Source organism: Phyllopteryx taeniolatus, chromosome 2 (assembly GCF_024500385.1).
Source record: "Phyllopteryx taeniolatus isolate TA_2022b chromosome 2, UOR_Ptae_1.2, whole genome shotgun sequence".
NCBI classification, from domain to species: domain Eukaryota; kingdom Metazoa; phylum Chordata; class Actinopteri; order Syngnathiformes; family Syngnathidae; genus Phyllopteryx; species Phyllopteryx taeniolatus.
The window spans coordinates 5,284,918-5,297,962 of NC_084503.1; the positions used below are offsets into that span (position 1 = coordinate 5,284,918).

Sequence of the window (13,045 nt, forward strand, 5' to 3'; positions counted from 1 at the left end):
GGCCGAAAGTTCAAACACCGAACAAGATCATCAATCAAATCAATCCAACTTTATTCGTTAGCGCTTCTCATACAAGAACATGTTACATTTCACGACATAATTATTAATCCATAATCATTCATAAATTACGGCTTCAACATTTATTTTTATATATATTTATTGTATCAACCTTGTAATGCCGGAAACATTTGGAGCCAAGTGTCTTCTCTTGCATGCTCTTTTTGTATTTTCGGGATCCAGTATTGTTGCTCAAATGATGCAAATTTCCCCGTGGTGGGACTAATAAAGGTTATGTACTTTGAAATGATGGGTTCGCTTTCTCAAGTGACTTACCAATTCGTCTCTGTACAGCCTAGCGTTGTATGGAACGGTTTCCCTCCATATACATGCACTATTTTGCTCTTCACAGTTGGCTCATCTCTGCTGCAATGTGGTTTCAGCCAGACCGAGGTGACAAGTGTACTGTAGCATGCTATCAATTTGGGGGTTTTGCGATGTCATGTGATAGCTTAGCGATTAGCGTGGCGTTCCCATCTCTCTCGTCTTATCCTCATTTGAATTATTATAGTCAAAAAAATATAAATATATATAATATATTCACCTTTGCTATTAATGTGTTTATGTTACCAGTAGTTTGTTCAATGCATGCGTTAACATTTACGCTTATTTCACATAGCGCGGCTGAAATCAATTTAACACGTCACCATTTTTATCACTAAATATATTTCCAAACGGTGCTATTGACGTGGAGATTTCACCAGATGTTGGGAACAACCCAAGTAATCCATACAGACAGAGAAAGTAGAACAAATAAGGTCAGAAATGAAGTTGTTTCAGCCGCTGTATATGGTCGATTGATGGCCCTGTGGCGTGTGTAATCAAGTGACATCCCAGTCCAACCAGTATCATCAAACACAGCTGGACTCAATGAGTGTCACAGTAAAGGGTCTGAATAAGGGGCTGCAATATAACAAAGAGTGAAAAATGGAATACTTTCCGTACCCACTGTACTGCAGCTTAATGTGCTTCTTCAGGTTCACATACATTGTGAGTGAATGTGCATCACCGTGCCGCTATTAACAAACACGCTTCACTTGTTTGATAGTTTTCGGTTTTCAGTATGTGAACTGGATACATGATCGCAAAGCGGCCGGCGTAGGCGATCTTGCGTTTTCTCAGCGTGAGCCACCAACCCGCCTTCCCCTCGCACATCACTCACCAGACAGGAAACGACCAAGTGACTGATGACAACGGTAGCAACTGCCCACCATTGCTGCTTTTCACAGGCATCAAAGAAGACCACACCCCAGAACATGTGGAGAAGGATAATGGCCATCGTCATGAATGCTAAGGAAGAGAAAAGAGTTGAAATGATACTGGACATTTCACCGTTTCTCACATCATTCACCCGTTTGTCGTACACTATGAAGTTTGCCTCAGTCAAACATAAATCAGGAGAACGGGGAGATTTTTGTGATTTCAACTGATTTGTGAGTTTTGTGATATTTGTCATATGAAGAGTAGGGGCTGTCCCGATCTGATCTTTGAGATCGTAAATCGCGCTGATGTCCTTGATTTAAAAAAAGCATACAGGATCTTACTAAAATCTCTGATTTTACCACTCTTAGGCCTCTTTATACGCCCGCATCGCATCACGTGACAGACGAATTGCCCCGTGCAGAACCTCTGCATAGCTTGCCACGCACCGGACAAAAATAGTTGCTGCGCTTCAAACGCCGCGGAGATCATCTCTCATGATTGGTCCGTTTTAGTCACATGCTGTGATGACGTACCCGCGTGCCCCTTGGTTCTACATACCATCTACGTCGCCGCTTTCTCGATCGATTTTGTAGCATAACTAAACGTATCATCTGGTCGTCTAGGTCCATTTGTTCTGTCGCGGTCGCCATTGTTGCTTTGTTCCTTGCTACTGAAAGGAAAGTAAAAACGGCTACCGGAAATGGACAAAAAAAATCCAGAGGAAACTCCAGCCTGTTGTGTCCTATCCAATACCAGCCGTAGCGACACCCCCAACTTGGAGTCAAACTGCAGCACACTTTCAAAACAGCGCGCTCGACTTGCGCTCGAGTATAAAGGCAAACTACGCGAGGGACAGCCGCAGTGACGTCAGCGTGGTCGCCATCCGCGCGAGTATAACGAAGCCTTTATACAAGCAGTCCATTCCATGCGCCGCTCCAGCACTTCCATCCAGCGGCGCCAGGATGCCATGCAGAGCCCACATGATCACAACAACAGGTTGCTCATGTGCTAACATGGTAGCAGGGAGTAAGTGTGACTGTTGCTTGCTTAGTTGTTTACCGACACTTCACTTAAAGTTCACTGCAAAACTAAACTTGCATAACAAAAGAATTACACCTACTGAATGGTCAATGTTCTTCGCTTTTGTTTACAAAAATCGTTAGCTAAACGCTAACACACAATGAATGAAAACCAACACTGACGAGCTAATAAAAGTTACCATTGAACTCACGGCACATACCATAATTTCTCGTGTATAATGCGGTGCGTATTATCCATGGGTGCCATGGATAATACGCACCCCCAAAGTTGACCTCAAAATTCTGTAAAACCCTTCTACCTATGTATAGTGAATTTTTACAATGCATGATTTTGCTTCTACCCGTATGATCAAAACATGAAGTATTATCTGTATTTTGTTAGTTTTTTTCCAAAGAATTATTCTGAAGTTAAGCACGTTGTACTCATATGTTTGATTACCTAGGAAGAATTTGTAAGATGGATGCAATTCTTAAAACATGAAGGACCAGGCGAAAAACATTTAAATTAATTTTAATGGGATTCAAATTAAACGGTCACGCATTTTAGAAAGGCATTATCATTAAACAAAACATAACCATAAAGGAATTAATGATGGTTGTTCATTCATCAGGTTAAAGGCTATACCTTTTTTATAACCACTAGGTGGCGGTGGCATTTTGGAATGAAAGTGTACAGCTTTTTCAAAACCACTAGATGGCGTCACACATTTCTAAAATGTGAAGGTTTTTTTTAAAAAAATTTTTTTTTAACATTTTCCCCTATACCTATATATAATGCACACTATTGACTTTTGACAATTTTGGGGAGGAAGATGCGCATTATACACAGGAAATTACGGTACTTGTATCTCAAAATGATAATGAACATTGGTACACAATCGCTGTATAAAATCCAAAATGAAAGTGGGATGCTTGGAAAACCTGTGTTAAAAATGCATTGGGCTCTCTAACAGCACTTGGCAAATACTTTAACTGAAATTTTAATGGGGTCGGGGGCGGGTCTGGTAATTCTGTCTTCAAGTGTAAGTGAGTTGTTACGGAAGAATTACAAGCGTCTCCATATAATATGGCCATGCAGCGGAGAATGAAGTGGTACCTGAAGACAAAAAGTAGTGCTGCGAGTCTCCATGGATCCCGATGGTGCCCGGGCCAACAGAGTCAGCCAGAATGTTCACCACGGAGAACGCGCCACTCATGAATCCAAAGCCAAGGCCAGACACTGAGACAGATCACAAGTAAAGGAACATCTGTATGACAGGCAGGTGAGTTTGTACTTAGAAGGACCTTTATTAGTCGCACAATGGGGAAGATTTCAAATATGTCACACAATCAAAATCATTTCTGAAAGGTAACTACTGAGGTGTATTGTTTTAAGGACAAAATAATGTGTTATCAAACATCTGTCCAAATAAAATATAATGATCTTTGTTAATTTTGTACAGTGAGAGTCTCAATGGCCAAGTCTTGATTTTGCATAGCTGAATTAGCATGAAGTGATTTCAACAGTTAATCAATGGAAAGCAATTTACAGTATAGCCTAACATATTAGTTGAACAAAAACATGGTTGTTCAATTGAGCTCAGATTTGAACTCCGTTATCTCGTTATTTTTGGAAGTATACCGTAGGCCAGTTGTCGGATAGAGAAGGGCATGGTTCCTCCTGACTGAGGGTGAGGAGGCCTTCGTTGCTTTCCTGTCAGACAGACGCCATACAACAACATTGTTAACAAGAAGCAGCAACTGTTTGCATGTCAGTTGCTGAAGATATGCGCTGGGACAATTAGCCTTTACTCGAAAAGAGGGAAGGTGGAAAAATGGAACAGACACAGCAGATAAACTAAAGTGTTATCATATCATTTCGGAGGGGGGGGGGCTTTTGTCCATGCAATTAGAAAACATTTCCCGATTTTTTTTTCATTTCATTCAGGTTATTTTCTTCCACCTAAATACGCCTTATGGACAGAAAGTAGGGAATGCACGATAACACCCCCCACCGATACCCAATCTATTTTTTTTAATAGTTTACGTCATGGGTTCTTTTACCAAGTTCAGACAAAAGGACCCCAAACTGATGGAAAGTGGAGCGGAGACCCCCCCTACTTATGTACATTGTCTCTAATTGTTTTCGATTAAACTGGTCCTCTCATAGAATGCATTTTCATTGCCACTACACACCAGAGGTGGGAGTGTAAAGTTTCCAATGAGGGTGTTGGTGACACCAAGATAAAGCACAAAAATGAAGACCCTGGAGTTCAGGTCTACACAGGGGAGACCTGCAGAGGGAGAAAAACAGGGAATGTGGGTGGTCCTGGAGTCTACAATTGACCTTGAGGGCCACACTGTTACCATAGATTTTGTATTTATTTCTTTCTCTTATTTTTTTACATCCTCACTTTAGCTTGCGGAGCTGCAGTAGAAAACAGGTGGCGGTCCTGGTCGGTACAGTGCGAAGAAACAAGCCCGAGCATCCTCAGCAGCTACTCAAGCCTCTCAGGACCTGAAGCGGGCGATCAACATCAACTCCGTCCTCAAAAAGGCCAGCAGAGGATGTACTTCCTGTGGCTTCTGGGAAAGCACGGCCTGCCACAGGAGATGCTGAGGCAGTTCATACAGCGGTCATCGAATCAGTCCCCTGTGTTCTTCCCATCTCAGTCTGGTTTGGCGCTGCTACAAAAAAAGGACAACTCCGACTGCAACGGACAATCAAAACCGGCTCTTCCGGCTCCTTCCCTCAGGTAGGCGCTACGATCAATGCAAACTAGAACTAGCAGGACATTCCAACAGCTTCTTCCCTCTTGCAATCAACTTCTTAAACAGCTAACCTACAATTCCATTGCAAATGCTGGCAATTTTTTGTCTTGAGTTTGTTGTCAAATTTCTGTGGGGCCAATTCTACATGACTCGTGCACTCACTGTCGTCGTCTCGCCACGCTGCACTATTTGCGTATCTGTTGTTGACCAATACCGGCCACTCATGCCAGAGTAGCATCTGCTCCATTTGCACAATCAACATTGTCCCAGACTATCGTACTACTCGCTTGAAGTCTCGGCGCCCTTTGCTCTAAGTGCTAGAGGACTCTGCATCTTTTTGCACAATTGTCAAAAAAATAAATAATAATAATGTACTGTCATTACCAGATAACTGGCAACCCTTTAATGCTCAGTGACTGTTTTTTTTTTTTCTCAATGTCTTTCTGTCTCCAAAGTGTTGTCGTACTAGAGCGGCTCCAATTACCGGAGACAAATTCCTTGTGTGTTTTTTTGGACATACTTGGCAAATAAAGATGATTCGGATTCTGATTTGCGTTCACAAAAAACAGGACATTGGTATCCTATGTCCTTAAGAAGGGGGGAAATGCACTCGTTTTGAGCATGGTGAGCCGTAGGTAGCGGAAAAGGGGAAGAAACCGCCCCAGATCCTCCTAGACTCTAATGCCTGCAAAGGCGCTATCGATCACCTGGACCAAGTAAGCACAATTATGCTTCAATTATTTGTTTGTTCCGTCAAAGCTTTCTTGGAGTAGTTGTCACCTGAGGTCATCTGATTTATTTATTTGGAGGTTTGTGGCACCTACTCCTGCCGCAGGTGGTCCCTCAGGTGGCCCTTGACCCGTTTTACCATATGCTCCTCCCTCATCGCTCTGCTCCCCCCCCCCACCGGTAAGCTTGCTCCACCAGGCTGGCTGCAGCCTCTTGCCCGGGGAGATGCTTTCTCCGTACGATTGCAGGCGCGATGAGGGCCTTCCCCAACTTGTCCAAAATTGTCGTCCCCTGTATTTTTTGCTCTCCTGCCATCCAGGGTCCACCGACGTGAATAGTACGTATGCATTGTAGCATGAGACGCTGATCCAGCAGCGGCAAGCGCAAGCAGTGCGTCATGTGCACAAGACCACCGCGTTCGTTTAATCAGTGCTCAAAATTGAGAAAAACACAACAGGTGTATGTGGTGATTGTTTTGAGAAACCCTAAAATAGTTGAAATAGTCAATTCCCTGTTGTTCATTGTTTTGTTTTTTTTATTATTGTTTCATTGTAGTTGGTTGGTGTTTTTTGTTACTTGGTTTGTTAGATTAATTCTTATTGCATCCAAATCTATGTTGTTATGACTTATTCGAGGCTCGAATTACCTCACATCAAATATTCCACTTTTAAATTATTATTATTATTTGAAAATATGGAAACAGCAGGGAGGATAGCGGCACGGTGGGGGACTGGTTTGCACATCTGCCTCACAGTTCTGAGGACCGGGTTTCAAATCCCGCCCTCGCCTGTGTGGAGTTCGCACGTTCTCCCCGCGCCTGCGTGGCTTTTCTCCGGGCACTCCGCTTTCCTCCCCACATCCCAAAAACATGCATTCATTGGAGACTCTAAATTGCCCGTAGGTGTGACTGTGAGTGCGGAAGGTTGTTTGCTTTGTTTGTGCCCTGCGATTGGCCGGCGACCGGTTCAGGGTGTACCCCGCCTCCTGCCCGATGGCAGCTGGGATGGGCTCCAGCACGCCCGCGACCCGCGTTTGGAGAAGCGCGACAGAAAATGGATGGATGAAAATATGGCATATTTAGGGTTAGGGTCAAAACACAATCATGCTTTTATTGTTCATAGAGGGCATAAAAAAAAATGATGGATAGGTCTGAAGCTGCTGAACATTTTGAGAGGTTGAAAAGAAAAAAATATTCATATATGACCGACTTAGGACACTTTTAAGAGCCTGTGCATTTTTTTTTCATATCGCTACTTATTCCAGAGGGGCACAAGGGTAAATGGCGCACATGGTGCTATTCCCCATGCATCCCTGGGCTCGTCTGATCACCGTTTCATTCACTTAATACGGCCACAACTTCAATGTGTGAAGCCTGTGGTGAAAACAGTGAAGAAGTGGACCAATGAAGCAACAATGGAGACTGCACAGATTGGAGTGCCTTTGAAACTTCAACTGGCAGCCAGTCACATCCTATCGTACTGTCTGTAAAGATGCGTGTAGCAACAAAGACATTTCGGACGTTCAGTGACAAGCCGTGGCGCACTGCCAAACTTCAGCAACTTCGCCAGGCTAAAGAGCGATCCAAGTGGGGGACAGAGCCTCGTACAATCAGGCTAGAAGCCAGCTCACAAAAGAAATGAACATCGCAAAGAGAAATTATGCAGAAAAGATGAAAAATAGTCTTCTGCGAATGGAGGACCTCACTAACAACAACAACGCGACCATCAACCCCCAAGTGGAGCACAATAAATAACTGGCTGACGACTTCAACACCTTCTACTGCAGATTTGAAAAGTACAATTTCAAGCTGTCAAACTCCTGAAATTTGCAGGTGACACCACAGCCATTGGCCTCATCAAAGACAGTGACAGGTCTGTTTTTCTGGAGCTTTGGTGCGACCAACACAACCTGGAGCTGTACACGCTCAAAAGTCTCGAGATGTTCGTGGACTTCAGGAAGTATCCTTCACCACAGCTGCCTCTCACACTGTCCATCTGCCCTGTGTCAACTGTCGAGACAAACTTCCTGGGAATTACAATCTATCAGGACCTGAAGTGGGATCCATAAACTCCGTCCTCAAAAAGGCCCAGCAGAGGATGTCATTCCTGCAGCTTCTGAGGAAGCACAGCCCGCCCACAGGAGCTGTTGTGGCAGTTCTCCACAGCAGTCATCGAATCAGTCCTGTGTTCATCCATCACAGTCTGGTTTGGTCCTGCCACAAAAAAGGGCAAACTCCGACTGCGACGGACAATCAGGACTGCCGAAAAAAAATCCTCGGTACCCCCCCCCTACCCTCCCTTGAGGACTTGAATGCTCCCAGAACTAAGACAAACGCATGCAGTATCCTCTTGCAGCCTCCATATCCTTGTCACCACCTCTTCCAGCTCTTTCCCTCAGGTAGGCGCTAACGATCAATGCAAACTAAAAAACAGCAGAAAAAAAAAAAACTGCTTCTTCCACCTTGCCAGTAACTTCTGAAAAACAGAAACGACAATTGCAGCCTAATGTGCCTCATGGTACTGAGAGCTCAAGAAATCAATCAAATGCGTTTCAAAAAAGCACTATCTAAAAAAAAATTAGCGAACCGTGAATGCATACAGCATAAAAACGTTGTTAGTTTAAACAAACAAAAAAAAACGATCAGTATAAAATGCTAATTATCGGCCGATACCGATTAGGCCGATAAGATCTGTGTAAAGTCTAATTATTTTCCCCAAATCATAAAGTCCTAGTCTTGATTGATGACGAGGGTAGTTTCAATTGGGCCCACATGGTTAAAAGCTTACAGACCTCCCAGTGGCGAGGACTGGATAGGTGTGAAGGTTCGGCCACATAAACACACGGGATGTTGTGGCTAAGTACACACAAGTGTGGCTAGGAGATTTTTTAATACCGTTTAGCCACGTTGTTTCATGACCCAGTGCAACCCTGCAGATGAATATAGGAATACTAATTACCAAAACTGCATAACACTGTCAGCGATTTCAAATCCTGTCACCTGCAAGAGGTTTTGGTATTCAAAGGTTTTGGTATTCAAAGGTTTTTGCATTCAAACGACAAACTGCATCGATGTCAACTTAAACCACATCACAGACTCATGCATAAAACAGTAGAAAAAAAATGATTCTGATGGAACAGGATCTTTAAGAAGCTCACTGAATTGAAGCCTCACTCACACATATGCTGACTGACACACAGGATGTCAGCAGTTTTATCGTTCAAGTATTTTTCCAGAAATATTGGTGGATTACAAGTTGTACGACATAACGGGCATTGATATTTCGGGTTTCCACGACATGTATTGTTGCAGCACTATGGAAAAACATAACAACTGTGTGGGATAGCTTACTTCAGCAGTTTATAATAAGCGAAGAGGAAGGTCTCCTGCAGGAGGACGGACAGCACCACGCCAAATATGAGGAGTCCTTTCTGCTGAACCGCACTGTCCTTATTACTTACCTGAACGGAGATAAACACAAACCAGAGAGGACAATAGGAGAGAGACAAGCCAGAAAAACGCTCTGGAAGCAAACAAGCACACAAAAAAAACAGGTGAAAGAATGTAAAAACATGGTGGACTTTCCTCCTAGAGTTGAAGATTGTGTATTTTCAGAGATGTTCCTGAACAATTACACTGGACGTTTGGAGGAAATCATAGCTTTGAAAGTGGATGCGTTTATTTTAGAAACCATTGAAGTGGTCCAGACATTTTCTTTTGAGCATGTGCCTTGGGTCACAGACTCAGAGGTGTGCTGACATTACCCAGCTGACTTCGGGTGAGAAGAGGGGCACACTCCGGACAGATCCCCGGTCAATTGCGGCGCTCCAATCGCTCAGCCACCCAACACGATCGAACGATTTCCGTGGAAAACACGTGAGCAGTGCCCCGACAGACAACACGTGATGCCCGCATCAGACGAGAAGACACATTTCTTGTTTCAATTGTCAGACTATTGCAATAAAATCTTGTACTCCGATACGTCTCGCAAGCAGGCAACAAAACGGTATGCAGCCTAGCAAGCTAGCGCACGGTGAATGGTTGTACGTAAATATGCCAGCGTTCTGTCCAATCTTGCTCTAAACCTTTCGGTGTAGGTGATTTAATTACAAGAAAGTAATTTCATTTCAGTAAGATAGCACCCATTATTTCTGTCATGTTGTAATGTTGGTTTGAGCTGACTGATTAGAATACACGATCAGACGAGAGCCGTGATTTCCAACCTTTATGGCGCCAAGGCACATATTTTACAATTGAAAAATCTCACGGCACACCCAAAAAAACAAAAAAAGTCACAAAAAGTGGATACTTTAATGACCGTATGTACTTCCTGCCATCTAATGGAAGACCATTCATTTGTTCTGTCTGTCACTATGACTCTATGGTGACGTGTTAAATACTTATTTCAACCGCTGTAATTATTTCTGTTAACACAATAAACAAAGTCAGTAATACAACTATTAAAGGAGGTGAAAGGAAGCTATAGTGAATATAAAAAGTCTGCACATCCCTGTTCAAATGGCAGGTTTATGGAATGTACAAAAATGAAAACTAAATCACAAAAAAAAAAACACTCTCTTCCACTAATAGTTAACTTAATTTAAATTAATTTCTGATCTTATCTTTTCTACTTTATTTGTATGTATGGATTACTTGGGTTGTCCCCAACATCTGGTGAAATTTTCAGGTCAATAGTGTAGCGACTCTGACCCGGTTGTCACTGCGCCCCCCCCCCCCCCCAACAACTTGATAAACTGCATTCTCCCAAGCCGCCCCGCTGTGCGAGCCGGCCACCAAAGGACGCCTGGGCATCTCACCCGGATCTTAAACTAATGAGCAGCTTGACGTCAAATCTGGATTCCAGTCATCAAAGACTCCTTTCCTCCTTTTGAAGTGACAGAGTGACCAAAAGGTTGGACTCTCTCTCAACCACTGGGAACATTGCTGGAATGCAGATGACACCTGCTGGCGTTTGAGAGTTACTGCAATGTGTGGGGACTCATTCAAGGTTTCTTTAACTGAAGATAAATGTCTGTTTTGATATTTCACGAACTCTGCAGAAAAATTCTAAATGCATGCCTTGATGTCTACGTCACTGTGTCGGCTTTGCGGGACCAGCTGTGAGATTTTGAGAACTGTTCGTCTTGATTTGAAGCCAAACAATAAGCAGTTGATCTGCCAAAACTGAAGTTTAAACAATCATTCTATGTGCTTGATTTATGAGTAAGAGTACAAGGTTTGGAGTATTTTATATTAATATATGATTTTTACACTATTTTTATGGCTAAATTGTAGACTAAAATTCTAGTCGACGGGCGTGGTCTTCAGTCTCCCCGTCTCATAGACACACCTCCTGGGTATTTTACCGTCGACTCCCGCCTCTTCTCTGGCTCTTGGGTCGTGCTCTCTTGTGTTTTGCTAACAGCGCTCCAGCTGCGGAGTGGCTTCGGCCAACCCCCTCCCCCTTCCTTTGTCCTCTGGCCACCACGTGCACGGGCGACCGCCGGAACCCAAACGGCGGCGCTTTCGATCAAAGAAGCTGGCCATGTGGCTTCGATCGGTTTTTTTTTTTGCGATAACGCATAGATTTTTTTAATGAATTTCTTTAATCCGTGGTAGTGACATTGAAATATACCAATTTCATGGGACTTTTATTTTGAAATGCCACATCAGATTTGAATGGGACCTCTTTTGTTGGAGACCTGGAGTGGTGTAGTGCCCCCGAGAACTGGACCGGTGTTACTATAGCTCATTAAAAAGACTTAACAGATATTTCCAGTCAGGGGGAATGACAGCAAAATATGCAGTTTTCAGAGACTTATTTTGAAATACAATATCAGATCTTCATCACACCTCTTTTGGTGGTCTGTCACACGGATCTGGACTTGTCTTGCGATAGCAATGGGATTATTTTAGGGTGGCTTTGGCTCAGTTCAGGTTCAGCTCAGGTTCGAATCCCTGCTACGACTGTCCGCATGTCGAAGTGTCCTTGGGCAAGACACTGAACCCTAATTTACTCCCAGTGGGCCTGGCAGCGCCTTGCATGGCAGCAGTCGCCCATCGGTTGATGAATGTGTGTGTGAATGAGAGGCTTTGTAAAGCGCTTTGGGCACTGTGATGATGTAGATAAAGCGCTATATAAGTGCAGTCCATAACAAATGTATTTTTCCTAAGATATCGACTAAAGTAGATTTTTTAATGCATCTCAAGATTCAAATTAACTTTGCCGGTTCCATTCCTTAACCGAAGAGCACTGACATCCGTATTATTGGGAGGCTTTTATTTTGAAGGTGGCTTTCGCCGCTCGTTGGCGACCTATTGCCGTAATGCCTTGTATGAACAAAATGAGGGGCGGCTGGCTTGACCGCAGTGAGAAATGTGTCAAGAAACCTTCAATTGTAAAATTCGCCCCCGCCTTAAATGGGTGCTTTTCACAGAAGAGCGGAAACCTGACACGCACCCTTTACAATCATCAAGACACCTTTGTTAGTCTCTATTTAGTCCAGCTCCTCTATACAAAGAGAATGACTAAACTGACGAGCTAAGTAATCACTGGAAACGGAAGGGTAGGTGTTTTTTTTAATCAAAACAGAGAAAGCTAATGGTGCGTTCGGCTAGCATGCTAGCTGCACAGCGACTGGAGTTTATCGATCGAAGCACAACCGTGTAAACGTGTTTTTGTCCCAATAATGACAAGCGATGCATGAAATATGCCACGCTGATTCATCAGGTCTTACCCTGCTATGAGGAAGATGACCCGCAGAGGCTCCCGGGCGATGGTAAACAGGAACAGAGCGATTGCAGGGCCGAAGGCAATGAAGGTACAGCCAAAAAACACTGCCACCGTCATTTTCGGTGATTCTTGATGACTGTGCAGAAAACCGCGCGACTCAGAGCGCTCTGTCGGATATTTAATTAATAGCGGCCTGCTTTGATTGTAGATGGTGGGAAGCGAAAAGTCCCTCTGCTTCCGCTAGTTTCAGGGGCTTCGCTCGTGATGATGTCACATGACCGAAGGTTTTAAAAAAAAACAAAAAAAAAAACACCAAAACTTTATTAGTAAATGTCTGCGTCAGCAGTGCGTTGATCTGTGTTTTTGTTTCCAAGATATTGTCCATATATATTTTGAGACATTGAGAACCAATTTCTTTATATTATATATTGTATTAATTATATTATATTATATTATACGAGAAAGGGCAATTCCTGAAGAAATTGTGTGTGAATGCTGAAATGCTGGTAGAAATAACATGGAATGTTATTGAAT

At 43.4% G+C, this 13,045-nt stretch overlaps 1 pseudogene; it reads right to left on the reverse strand.

The window, feature by feature from the left end:
- Positions 1 to 740: 740 nt before the first annotated feature.
- Positions 741 to 12,789, reverse strand: LOC133474496 (gamma-secretase subunit Aph-1b-like; annotated as a pseudogene).
- Between the last annotated feature and the right edge of the window lie 256 nt (positions 12,790 to 13,045).